The 14,355-nt window shown below is 34.2% G+C and overlaps 2 pseudogenes; both read right to left on the reverse strand.

The window, feature by feature from the left end:
• Nucleotides 1–8,490: 8,490 nt before the first annotated feature.
• Nucleotides 8,491–10,026, reverse strand: LOC121787141 (annotated as a pseudogene).
• A 791-nt stretch (nucleotides 10,027–10,817) lies between these two features.
• LOC121786784 lies at nucleotides 10,818–12,221 on the reverse strand (annotated as a pseudogene).
• Nucleotides 12,222–14,355: the final 2,134 nt, after the last annotated feature.

Below are 14,355 nucleotides of genomic sequence, written 5' to 3' on the forward strand. Positions count from 1 at the left end.
TACAGAGAAGTATCAGATAGATGGAAATCTCAGTTCCCTTCATATTTTCTAGTAATTTTCCCATTAATTACAAGATTTGAGTAGAGAATTTTTGCTTTACTCTTTTCATCCTACACACCTAGCATTTGATTCAGGTTCGAGCAATAGAAGTTATTAAGCCTTCACATATGAATGGACATGAAGTAATTAGTAGGAGCCAAAATTAGGGCAAATAGATGAAGATGATATACCTCCTCAAACACTGCCGCCTGAATTTCAGTATTGAGAGAGTCCATGAATGTATAAGTTCCGGAAAGAAAGTTTAATGTGGGCTCTTACACGATATTCAAAGGCCCAAAATAAAGTTTAATGATGTATAAGTTCCGGAAAGAAAATACATTCATCCTTATCTAACTTTTTCATGATTTTATGAACAAACAATAAATTTTTAAAAAATACCCCTATACGTATATATCATTAGGGTGTTGTTGGGGTCCTTACATCATCTTAGTCACAAATCACAGTCTTTGGATCCTTAAATTGAATGGTTGTGTTAAGCTACATTATTATTCTAAAAATCTACATTATTAAGCCACGGTACATTATTAGACTGGAAATATACATTATTTGACTAAAATGCTACATAAGTACTACATTTCTTGTCTTCCCATTAAACATCAAAATAGCTCTTTCATGGACTATTACTTTTCAATCAAAAGAGAAACTTGTTTGAAAATGATGAAAATATAAGACATCCACAATTAGCATCAGTATGTGCGTTCTCTAGTTACTTGCAGCAAAGTAGGAACAAAACGACTTGAACAAAAATATCTTGACACATAAGATAACTTTAGAGGATTTGAACAAAAAACATCCCGAAACACTCAACAAAACTTAAGAAGAATACAAACAAAAATGTTGTCTTTACATATACTCAAATATTCGTACCTAAAGTGGCTCGAGCTAATGTAATCAATCCATCAATCATTCTCCCTTTACTCTTTTTTGAAACAACAGTCCATCCATCCACAGCTTGAGGAGCATCTTTCGAGCTACTTTCATCAGCCACAATATCAGTCAGATTGTGATCCAATTGGCGCTGTGGTTGTGGAGCATCAACTTCCATTGCTGACATATTGTTCTCTATAATTGCATCATCTTCATCACTGTCTTCCTCGTCATCGCTGTTGGGCTGACAAAATAGAAATCGAAAGAGAGGAAAATTGAAGTTACTGATGTGAGTAACATGAATAGAAGTTACCGAATGCTATTCATCAATCCTATAACATAATTAATATGGATATGGCTAACCACGCAAGTCATAATACTAAAACTGCTCCATTTAACACAGTTACAAAGAAACTTAGGAGATAAGTGGCAGCAGTCTTACCTGTCTCGTATACGAAACACTTGGAACATTTGTTTCTCGCAGCTTCTTTATCGAGTCAAACTGACCTTCTAACAATATTCACGCATTACCATAAACTTTTCTGCAACCTACGCAAAAACAAAGAAAAAAAATTGGAATATGGTGATTGATAAGTATGTATGATAGTATTCTAATTATCCTTTATCAGCGACCATGAAACAACTCAATCAAGTAGGTGATATCGATATCTATTGTTTACAATCACCTTGGGTAATCATTATTCATTATTCAGAGTATAAATTGTGCATGATTGTAATTTAGGAGTTTTTTATGTCGAACTAGCTACACAAGGCAAGTACCTGCTTCCATTTTGAATATTGGCTCGTTGCACATAATATGACTATCTTAAGCTCATTTGGTTAAGTGCAATAAGAGAATACAGAGAAGTATCAGATAGATGGAAATCTCAGTTCCCTTCATATTTTCTAGTAATTTTCCCATTAATTACAAGATTTGAGTAGAGAATTTTTGCTTTACTCTTTTCATCCTACACACCTAGCATTTGATTCAGGTTCGAGCAATAGAAGTTATTAAGCCTTCACATATGAATGGACATGAAGTAATTAGTAGGAGCCAAAATTAGGGCAAATAGATGAAGATGATATACCTCCTCAACACTGCCGTCCTGAATTTCAGTATTGAGAGAGTCCATGAATGTATAAGTTCCGGAAAGAAAAGTTTAATGTGGGCTCTTACACGATATTCAAAGGCCCAAAATAAAGTTTAATGATGTATAAGTTCCGGAAAGAAAATACATTCATCCTTATCTAACTTTTTCATGATTTTATGAACAAACAATAAATTTTTAAAAAATACCCCTACTACGTATATATCATTAGGGGTGTGTTGGGGTCCTTACATCATCTTAGTCACAAATCACAGTCTTTGGATCCTTAAATTGAATGGTTGTGTTAAGCTACATTATTATTCTAAAAATCTACATTATTAGCCACGGTACATTATTAGACTGGAAATATACATTATTTGACTAAAATGCTACATAAGTACTACATTTCTTGTCTTCCCATTAAACATCAAAATAGCTCTTTCATGGACTATTACTTTTCAATCAAAAGAGAAACTTGTTTGAAAATGATGAAAAATATAAGACATCCACAATTAGCATCAGTATGTGCGTTCTCTAGTTACTTGCAGCAAAGTAGGAACAAAACGACTTGAACAAAAAATATCTTGACACATAAGATAACTTTAGAGGATTTGAACAAAAAACATCCCGAAACACTCAACAAAACTTAAGAAGAATACAAACAAAAATGTTGTCTTTACATATACTCAAATATTCGTACCTAAAGTGGCTCGAGCTAATGTAATCAATCCATCAATTCATTCTCCCTTTACTCTTTTTGAAACAACAGTCCATTCATCCACAACTTGAGAGTATCTTTCGTGCTACTTTCATCAGCCACAATATCAGTCAGATTGTGATCCAATTGGCGCTGTGGTTGTGGAGCATCAACTTCCATTGCTGACATATTGTTCTCTATAATTGCATCATCTTCATCACTGTCTTCCTCGTCATCGCTGTTGGGCTGACAAAATAGAAATCGAAAGAGAGGAAAATTGAAGTTACTGATGTGAGTAACATGAATAGAAGTTACCGAATGCTATTCATCAATCCTATAACATAATTAATATGGATATGGCTAACCACGCAAGTCATAATACTAAAACTGCTCCATTTAACACAGTTACAAAGAAACTTAGGAGATAAGTGGCAGCAGTCTTACCTGTCTCGTATACGAAACACTTGGAACATTTGTTTCTCGCAGCTTCTTTATCGAGTCAAACTGACCTTCTAACAATATTCACGCATTACCATAAACTTTTCTGCAACCTACGCAAAAACAAAGAAAAAAAATTGGAATATGGTGATTGATAAGTATGTATGATAGTATTCTAATTATCCTTTATCAGCGACCATGAAACAACTCAATCAAGTAGGTGATATCGATATCTATTGTTTACAATCACCTTGGGTAATCATTATTCATTATTCAGAGTATAAATTGTGCATGATTGTAATTTAGGAGTTTTTTATGTCGAACTAGCTACACAAGGCAAGTACCTGCTTCCATTTTGAATATTGGCTCGTTGCACATAATATGACTATCTTAAGCTCATTTGGTTAAGTGCAATAAGAGAATACAGAGAAGTATCAGATAGATGGAAATCTCAGTTCCCTTCATATTTTCTAGTAATTTTCCCATTAATTACAAGATTTGAGTAGAGAATTTTTGCTTTACTCTTTTCATCCTACACACCTAGCATTTGATTCAGGTTCGAGCAATAGAAGTTATTAAGCCTTCACATATGAATGGACATGAAGTAATTAGTAGGAGCCAAAATTAGGGCAAATAGATGAAGATGATATACCTCCTCAACACTGCCGTCCTGAATTTCAGTATTGAGAGAGTCCATGAATGTATAAGTTCCGGAAAGAAAAGTTTAATGTGGGCTCTTACACGATATTCAAAGGCCCAAAATAAAGTTTAATGATGTATAAGTTCCGGAAAGAAAATACATTCATCCTTATCTAACTTTTTCATGATTTTATGAACAAACAATAAATTTTTAAAAAATACCCCTACTACGTATATATCATTAGGGGTGTGTTGGGGTCCTTACATCATCTTAGTCACAAATCACAGTCTTTGGATCCTTAAATTGAATGGTTGTGTTAAGCTACATTATTATTCTAAAAATCTACATTATTAGCCACGGTACATTATTAGACTGGAAATATACATTATTTGACTAAAATGCTACATAAGTACTACATTTCTTGTCTTCCCATTAAACATCAAAATAGCTCTTTCATGGACTATTACTTTTCAATCAAAAGAGAAACTTGTTTGAAAATGATGAAAAATATAAGACATCCACAATTAGCATCAGTATGTGCGTTCTCTAGTTACTTGCAGCAAAGTAGGAACAAAACGACTTGAACAAAAAATATCTTGACACATAAGATAACTTTAGAGGATTTGAACAAAAAACATCCCGAAACACTCAACAAAACTTAAGAAGAATACAAACAAAAATGTTGTCTTTACATATACTCAAATATTCATACCTAAAGTGGCTCGAGCTAATGTAATCAATCCATCAATTCATTCTCCCTTTACTCTTTTTTGAAACAACAGTCCATTCATCCACAACTTGAGGAGTATCTTTCGTGCTACTTTCATCAGCCACAATATCAGTCAGATTGTGATCCAATTGGCGCTGTGGTTGTGGAGCATCAACTTCCATTGCTGACATATTGTTCTCTATAATTGCATCATCTTCATCACTGTCTTCCTCGTCATCGCTGTTGGGCTGACAAAATAGAAATCGAAAGAGAGGAAAATTGAAGTTACTGATGTGAGTAACATGAATAGAAGTTACCGAATGCTATTCATCAATCCTATAACATAATTAATATGGATATGGCTAACCACGCAAGTCATAATACTAAAACTGCTCCATTTAACACAGTTACAAAGAAACTTAGGAGATAAGTGGCAGCAGTCTTACCTGTCTCGTATACGAAACACTTGGAACATTTGTTTCTCGCAGCTTCTTTATCGAGTCAAACTGACCTTCTAACAATATTCACGCATTACCATAAACTTTTCTGCAACCTACGCAAAAACAAAGAAAAAAAATTGGAATATGGTGATTGATAAGTATGTATGATAGTATTCTAATTATCCTTTATCAGCGACCATGAAACAACTCAATCAAGTAGGTGATATCGATATCTATTGTTTACAATCACCTTGGGTAATCATTATTCATTATTCAGAGTATAAATTGTGCATGATTGTAATTTAGGAGTTTTTTATGTCGAACTAGCTACACAAGGCAAGTACCTGCTTCCATTTTGAATATTGGCTCGTTGCACATAATATGACTATCTTAAGCTCATTTGGTTAAGTGCAATAAGAGAATACAGAGAAGTATCAGATAGATGGAAATCTCAGTTCCCTTCATATTTTCTAGTAATTTTCCCATTAATTACAAGATTTGAGTAGAGAATTTTTGCTTTACTCTTTTCATCCTACACACCTAGCATTTGATTCAGGTTCGAGCAATAGAAGTTATTAAGCCTTCACATATGAATGGACATGAAGTAATTAGTAGGAGCCAAAATTAGGGCAAATAGATGAAGATGATATACCTCCTCAACACTGCCGTCCTGAATTTCAGTATTGAGAGAGTCCATGAATGTATAAGTTCCGGAAAGAAAAGTTTAATGTGGGCTCTTACACGATATTCAAAGGCCCAAAATAAAGTTTAATGATGTATAAGTTCCGGAAAGAAAATACATTCATCCTTATCTAACTTTTTCATGATTTTATGAACAAACAATAAATTTTTAAAAAATACCCCTACTACGTATATATCATTAGGGGTGTGTTGGGGTCCTTACATCATCTTAGTCACAAATCACAGTCTTTGGATCCTTAAATTGAATGGTTGTGTTAAGCTACATTATTATTCTAAAAATCTACATTATTAGCCACGGTACATTATTAGACTGGAAATATACATTATTTGACTAAAATGCTACATAAGTACTACATTTCTTGTCTTCCCATTAAACATCAAAATAGCTCTTTCATGGACTATTACTTTTCAATCAAAAGAGAAACTTGTTTGAAAATGATGAAAAATATAAGACATCCACAATTAGCATCAGTATGTGCGTTCTCTAGTTACTTGCAACAAAGTAGGAACAAAACGACTTGAACAAAAAATATCCTGAAACATAAGATAACTTTAGAGGATTTGAACAAAAAACATCCTGAAACACTCAACAAAACATTAAAAGAATACAAACAAAAATGTTGTCTTTACATATACTCAAATATTCGTACCTAAAGTGGCTCGAGCCAATGTAATCAATCCATCACTTCTTTCTCCCTTTACTCGTTTTTGAAACAACAGTCCATCCATCCACAACTTGAGGAGTATCTTTCGTGCTACTTTCATCAGCCACAATATCAGTCAGATTGTGATCCAATTGGCGCTGTGGTTGTGGAGCATCAACTTCCATTGCTGACATATTGTTCTCTATAGTTGCATCATCTTCATCACTGTCTTCCTCATCATCGCTGTTGGGCTGACAAAATAGAAATCGAAAGAGAGGAAAATTGAAGTTACTGATGTGAGTAACATGAATAGAAGTTACCGAATGCTATTCATCAATCCTATAACATAATTAATATGGATATGGCTAACCACGCAAGTCATAATACTAAAACTTCTCCCGTTAACACAGTTACACAGAAACTTAGGAGATAAGTGGCAGCAGTCTTACCTGTCTCGTATACGAAACACTTGGAACATTTGTTTCTCGCAGCTTCTTTATCGAGTCAAACTGACCTTCTAACATTCTTCACGCATTACCATAAACTTTTCTGCAACCTACGCAAAAAAAATTCAAAGATAAAAAATTGGAATATGGTGATTGATAAGTATGTATGATAGTATTCTAATTATCCTTTATCAGCGACCATGAAACAACTCAATCAAGTAGGTGATATCGATATCTATTGTTTACAACCACCTTGGGTAATCATTATTCATTATTCAGAGTATAAATTGTGCATGATTGTAATTTAGGAGTTTTTATGTCGAACTAGCTACACAAGGCAAGTACCTGCTTCCATTTTGAATATTGGCTCGTTGTACATAATATGACTATCTTAAGCTCATTTGGTTAAGTGCAATGAGAGAATACAGAGAAGTATCAGATAGATGGAAATCCCAGTTCCCTTCATATTTTCTAGTAATTTTCCCCTTAATTACAAGATTTGAGTAGAGAATTTTTGCTTTACTCTTTAATTTCCATCCTACACACCTAGCATTTGATTCAGGTTCGAGCAATAGAAGTTATTAAGCCTTCACATATGAATGGACATGAAGTAATTAGTAGGAGCCAAAATTAGGGCCAATAGATGAAGATGATATACCTCCTCAACACTGTCGTCCTGAATCTCAGTATTGAGAGAGTCCATGAATTCATAAAGTATATCCTCTACATCATCAATATACACTTGATCTGCACAACAAATAAAATCCAACAATTACTAAAACAAACTTAGGTTTTTATACCATCTCAATAACACTGTGTTTTAGCATATGAATAGATATTAATTAACCAGTATCAGTTCAAGTGAGAAACACCTTTCGATTGAGTGAGGAAATTGAAGAGGTTGTGGCCGAGCTGCTGCGATTTCTGGAGAGAGTCGCGGCCACCCCACCCGTTTTCGATGGCCATCCGCAGTGCAGTCCACCGAGAAAGAACCATCTGAATTCACTCACCGAATTGCGCCGCTGCCTCCGGAGTCATACGGTGGTTGTTCATCCTTCGAATTTGCCCTTTTTTCTTCTTCTTTGAAATTGACACGGAAAAAGAAAATTCAGAGATTGAAGAAGTTGATCGTATTTAGGGCTGCCCTTTTTGTTTTATTTAGTGTGGGCTCTTACACGATATTCAAAGGCCCAAAATAAAGTTTAATGATGTATAAGTTCCGGAAAGAAAATACATTCATCCTTATCTAACTTTTTCATGATTTTATGAACAAACAATAAATTTTTTAAAAATACCCCTACTACGTATATATCATTAGGGGTGTGTTGGGGTCCTTACATCATCTTAGTCACAATTCACAGTCTTTGGATCCTTAAATTGAATGGTTGTGTTAAGCTACATTATTATTCTAAAAATCTACATTATTAGCCGCGGCACATTATTAGACTGGAAATATATATTATTTGACTAAAATGCTACATAAGTACTACATTTCTTGTCTTCCCATTAAACATCAAAATAGCTCTTTCATGGACTATTACTTTTCAATCATAAGAGAAACTTGTTTGAAAATGATGAAAAATATAAGACATCCACAATTAGCATCAGTATGTGCGTTCTCTAGTTACTTGCAGCAAAGTAGGAACAAAACGACTTGAACAAAAAATATCCTGAAACATAAGATAACTTTAGAGGATTTGAACAAAAAACATCCTGAAACACTCAACAAAACATAAAAAGAATACAAACAAAAATGTTGTCTTTACATATACTCAAATATTCGTACCTAAAGTGGCTCGAGCCAATGTAATCAATCCATCACTTCTTTCTCCCTTTACTCTTTTTTGAAACAACAGTCCATCCATCCACAACTTGAGGAGTATCTTTTGTGCTACTTTCATCAGCCACAATATCAGTCAGATTGTGATCCAATTGGCGCTGTGGTTGTGGAGCATCAACTTCCATTGCTGACATATTGTTCTCTATTATTGCATCATCTTCATCACTGTCTTCCTCATCATCGTTGTTGGGCTGACAAAATTGAAATCGAAAGAGAGGAAAATTGAAGTTACTGATGTGAGTAACATGAATAGAAGTTACTGAATGCTATTCATCAATCCTATAACATAATTAATATGGATATGGCTAACCACACAAGTCATAATACTAAAACTTCTCCATTTAACACAGTTACACAGAAACTTATGAGATAAGTGGCAGCAGTCTTACCTGTCTCGTATATGAAACACTTGGAACATTTGTTTCTCGCAGCTTCTTTATCGAGTCAAACTGACCTTGTAACATTCTTCACGCATTACCATAAACTTTTCTGCAACCTACGCAAAAAAAATTCAAAGACAAAAAATTGGAATATGGTGATTGATAAGTTTGTATGATAGTATTCTAATTATCCTTTATCAGCGACCATGAAACAACTCAATCAAGTAGGTGATATCGATATCTATTGTTTACAACCACCTTGGGTAATCATTATTCATTATTCAGAGTATAAATTGTGCATGATTGTAATTTAGGAGTTTTTAATGTCGAACTAGCTACACAAGGCAAGTACCTGCTTCCATTTTGAATATTGGCTCGTTGCACATAATATGACTATCTTAAGCTCATTTGGTTAAGTGCAATAAGAGAATACAGAGAAGTATCAGATAGATGGAAATCTCAGTTCCCTTCATATTTTCTAGTAATTTTCCCCTTAATTAGAAGATTTGAGTAGAGAATTTTTGCTTTACTCTTTAATTTCCATCCTACACACCTAGCATTTGATTCAGGTTCGAGCAATAGAAGTTATTAAGCCTTCACATATGAATGGACATGAAGTAATTAGTAGGAGCCAAAATTAGGGCAAATAGATGAAGATGATATACCTCCTATACACTGCCGTTCTGAATCTCAGTATTGAGAGAGTCCATGAATTCATAAAGTATATCCTCTACATCATCAATATACACTTGATCTTCACAACAAATAAAATCCAACAATTACTAAAACAAACTTAGGTTTTTATACCATCTCAATAACACTCTGTTTTAGCATATGAATAGATATTAATTAACCAGTAACAGTTCAAGTGAGAAATACCTTTCGATTGAGTGAGGAAATTGAAGAGGTTGTGGCCGAGCTGCTGCGATTTCTGGAGAGAGTCGCGGCCACCCCACCCGTTTTCGATGGTCATCCGCAGTGCAGCCCACCGAGAAAGAACCATCTGAATTCCATCACCGAATTGCGTCGCTGCCTCCGGAGTCATACGGTGGTTGTTCATCCTTCGAATTTGCCCTTTTTTCTTCTTCTTTGAAATTGACACGGAAAAAGAAAATTCAGAGATTGAAGAAGTTGATCGTATTTAGGGCTGCCCTTTTTGTTTTATTTAGTGTGGGCTCTTACACGATATTCAAAGGCCCCAAATAAATTTTAATGATGTATAAGTTCCGGAAAGAAAATACATTCATCCTTATCTAACTTTTTCATGATTTTATGAACAAACAATAAATTTTTAAAAAATACCCCTACTACGTATATATCATTAGGGGTGTGTTGGGGTCCTTACATCATCTTAGTCACAAATCACAGTCTTTGGATCCTTAAATTTAATGGTTGTGTTAAGCTACATTATTATTCTAAAAATCTACATTATTAGCCGCGGTACATTATTAGTTTGGAAATATACATTATTAGACTGGAAATATACATTATTTGACTGGAAATATACATTATTTGACTAAAATGCTACATAAGTACTACATTTCTTGTCTTCCCATTAAACTTCAAAATAGCTCTTTCATGGACTATTACTTTTCAATCATAAGAGAAACTTGTTTGAGAATGATGAAAAATATAAGACATCCACAATTAGCATCAGTATGTGCGTTCTCTAGTTACTTGCAGCAAAGTAGGAACAAAACGACTTGAACAAAAAATATCCTGAAACATAAGATAACTTTAGAGGATTTGAACAAAAAACATCCTGAAACACTCAACAAAACATAAGAAGAATACAAACAAAAATGTTGTCTTACATATACTCAAATATTCGTACCTAAAGTGGCTCGAGCCAATGTAATCAATCCATCACTTCTTTCTCCCTTTACTCTTTTTTGAAACAACAGTCCATCCATCCACAACTTGAGGAGTATCTTTCGTGCTACTTTCATCAGCCACAATATCAGTCAGATTGTGATCCAATTGGCGCTGTGGTTGTGGAGCATCAACTTCCATTGCTGACATATTGTTCTCTATTATTGCATCATCTTCATCACTGTCTTCCTCATCATCGCTGTTGGGCTGACAAAATAAAAATCGAAAGAGAGGAAAATTGAAGTTACTGATGTGAGTAACATGAATAGAAGTTACCGAATGCTATTCATCAATCCTATAACATAATTAATATGGTTATGGCTAACCACGCAAGTCATAATACTAAAACTTCTCCCGTTAACACAGTTACACAGAAACTTAGGAGATAAGTGGCAGCAGTCTTACCTGTCTCATATACGAAACACTTGGAACATTTGTTTCTCGCAGCTTCTTTATCGAGTCAAACTGACCTTCTAATATTCTTCACGCATTACCATAAACTTTTCTGCAACCTACGCAAAAAAAATTCAAAGATAAAAAATTGGAATATGGTGATTGATAAGTATGTATGATTGTATTCTAATTATCCTTTATCATCGACCATGAAACAACTCAATAAAGTAGGTGATATCGATATCTATTGTTTACAACCACCTTGGGTAATCATTATTCGTTATTCAGAGTATAAATTGTGCATGATTGTAATTTAGGAGTTTTTATGTCGAACTAGCTACACAAGGCAAGTACCTGCTTCCATTTTAAATATTGGCTCGTTGCATATAATATGACTATCTTAAGCTCATTTGGTTAAGTGCAAAGAGAGAATACAGAGGAGTATCACATAGATGGAAGTCCCAGTTCCCTTCATATTTTCTAGTAATTTTCCCCTTAATTACAAGATTTGAGTAGAGAATTTTTGCTTTACTCTTTAATTTCCATCCTACACACCTAGCATTTGATTCAGGTTCGAGCAATAGAAGTTATTAAGCCTTCACATATGAATGGACATGAATTAAATAGTAGGAGCCAAAATTAGGGCAAATAGATGAAGATGATATACCTCCTATACACTGCCGTTCTGAATCTCAGTATTGAGAGAGTCCATGAATTCATAAAGTATATCCTCTACATCATCAATATACACTTGATCTGCACAACAAATAAAATCCAACAATTACTAAAACAAACTTAGGTTTTTATACCATCTCAATAACACTCTGTTTTAGCATATGAATAGATATTAATTAACCAGTATCAGTTCAAGTGAGAAATACCTTTCGATTGAGTGAGGAAATTGAAGAGGTTGTGGCCGAGCTGCTGCGATTTTTGGAGAGAGTCGCGGCCACCCCACCCGTTTTCGATGGTCATCCGCAGTGCAGCCCACCGAGAAAGAACCATCTGAATTCATTCACCGAATTGCACCGCTGCCTCCGGAGTCATACGGTGGTTGTTCATCCTTCGAATTTTCCCTTTTTTCTTCTTCTTTGAAATTGACACGGAAAAAGAAAATTCAGAGATTGAAGAAGTTGATCGTATTTAGGGCTGCCCTTTTTGTTTTATTTAGTGTGGGCTCTTACACGATATTCAAAGGCCCCAAATAAATTTTAATGATGTATAAGTTCCGGAAAGAAAATACATTCATCCTTATCTAACTTTTTCATGATTTTATGAACAAACAATAAATTTTTAAAAAATACCCCTACTACGTATATATCATTAGGGGTGTGTTGGGGTCCTTACATCATCTTAGTCACAAATCACAGTCTTTGGATCCTTAAATTTAATGGTTGTGTTAAGCTACATTATTATTCTAAAAATCTACATTATTAGCCGCGGTACATTATTAGACTGGAAATATACATTATTAGACTGGAAATATACATTATTTGACTGGAAATATACATTATTTGACTAAAATGCTACATAAGTACTACATTTCTTGTCTTCCCATTAAACTTCAAAATAGCTCTTTCATGGAATATTACTTTTCAATCATAAGAGAAACTTGTTTGAGAATGATGAAAAATATAAGACATCCACAATTAGCATCAGTATGTGCGTTCTCTAGTTACTTGCAGCAAAGTAGGAACAAAACGACTTGAACAAAAAATATCCTGAAACATAAGATAACTTTAGAGGATTTGAACAAAAAACATCCTGAAACACTCAACAAAACATAAGAAGAATACAAACAAAAATGTTGTCTTTACATATACTCAAATATTTGTACCTAAAGTGGCTCGAGCCAATGTAATCAATCCATCACTTCTTTCTCCCTTTACTCTTTTTTGAAACAACAGTCCATCCATCCACAACTTGAGGAGTATCTTTCGTGCTACTTTCATCAGCCACAATATCAGTCAGATTGTGATCCAATTGGCGCTGTGGTTGTGGAGCATCAACTTCCATTGCTGACATATTGTTCTCTATTATTGCATCATCTTCATCACTGTCTTCCTCATCATCGCTGTTGGGCTGACAAAATAAAAATCGAAAGAGAGGAAAATTGAAGTTACTGATGTGAGTAACATGAATAGAAGTTACCGAATGCTATTCATCAATCCTATAACATAATTAATATGGTTATGGCTAACCACGCAAGTCATAATACTAAAACTTCTCCCGTTAACACAGTTACACAGAAACTTAGGAGATAAGTGGCAGCAGTCTTACCTGTCTCATATACGAAACACTTGGAACATTTGTTTCTCGCAGCTTCTTTATCGAGTCAAACTGACCTTCTAATATTCTTCACGCATTACCATAAACTTTTCTGCAACCTACGCAAAAAAAATTCAAAGATAAAAAATTGGAATATGGTGATTGATAAGTATGTATGATTGTATTCTAATTATCCTTTATCATCGACCATGAAACAACTCAATAAAGTAGGTGATATCGATATCTATTGTTTACAACCACCTTGGGTAATCATTATTCGTTATTCAGAGTATAAATTTTGCATGATTGTAATTTAGGAGTTTTTATGTCGAACTAGCTACACAAGGCAAGTACCTGCTTCCATTTTAAATATTGGCTCGTTGCATATAATATGACTATCTTAAGCTCATTTGGTTAAGTGCAAAGAGAGAATACAGAGGAGTATCACATAGATGGAAATCCCAGTTCCCTTCATATTTTCTAGTAATTTTCCCCTTAATTACAAGATTTGAGTAGAGAATTTTTGCTTTACTCTTTAATTTCCATCCTACACACCTAGCATTTGATTCAGGTTCGAGCAATAGAAGTTATTAAGCCTTCACATATGAATGGACATGAATTAAATAGTAGGAGCCAAAATTAGGGCAAATAGATGAAGATGATATACCTCCTATACACTGCCGTTCTGAATCTCAGTATTGAGAGAGTCCATGAATTCATAAAGTATATCCTCTACATCATCAATATACACTTGATCTGCACAACAAATAAAATCCAACAATTACTAAAACAAACTTAGGTTTTTATACCATCTCAATAACACTCTGTTTTAGCATATGAATAGATATTAATTAACCAGTATCAGTTCAAG

Source organism: Salvia splendens, chromosome 22 (assembly GCF_004379255.2).
Source record: "Salvia splendens isolate huo1 chromosome 22, SspV2, whole genome shotgun sequence".
NCBI lineage: Eukaryota > Viridiplantae > Streptophyta > Magnoliopsida > Lamiales > Lamiaceae > Salvia > Salvia splendens.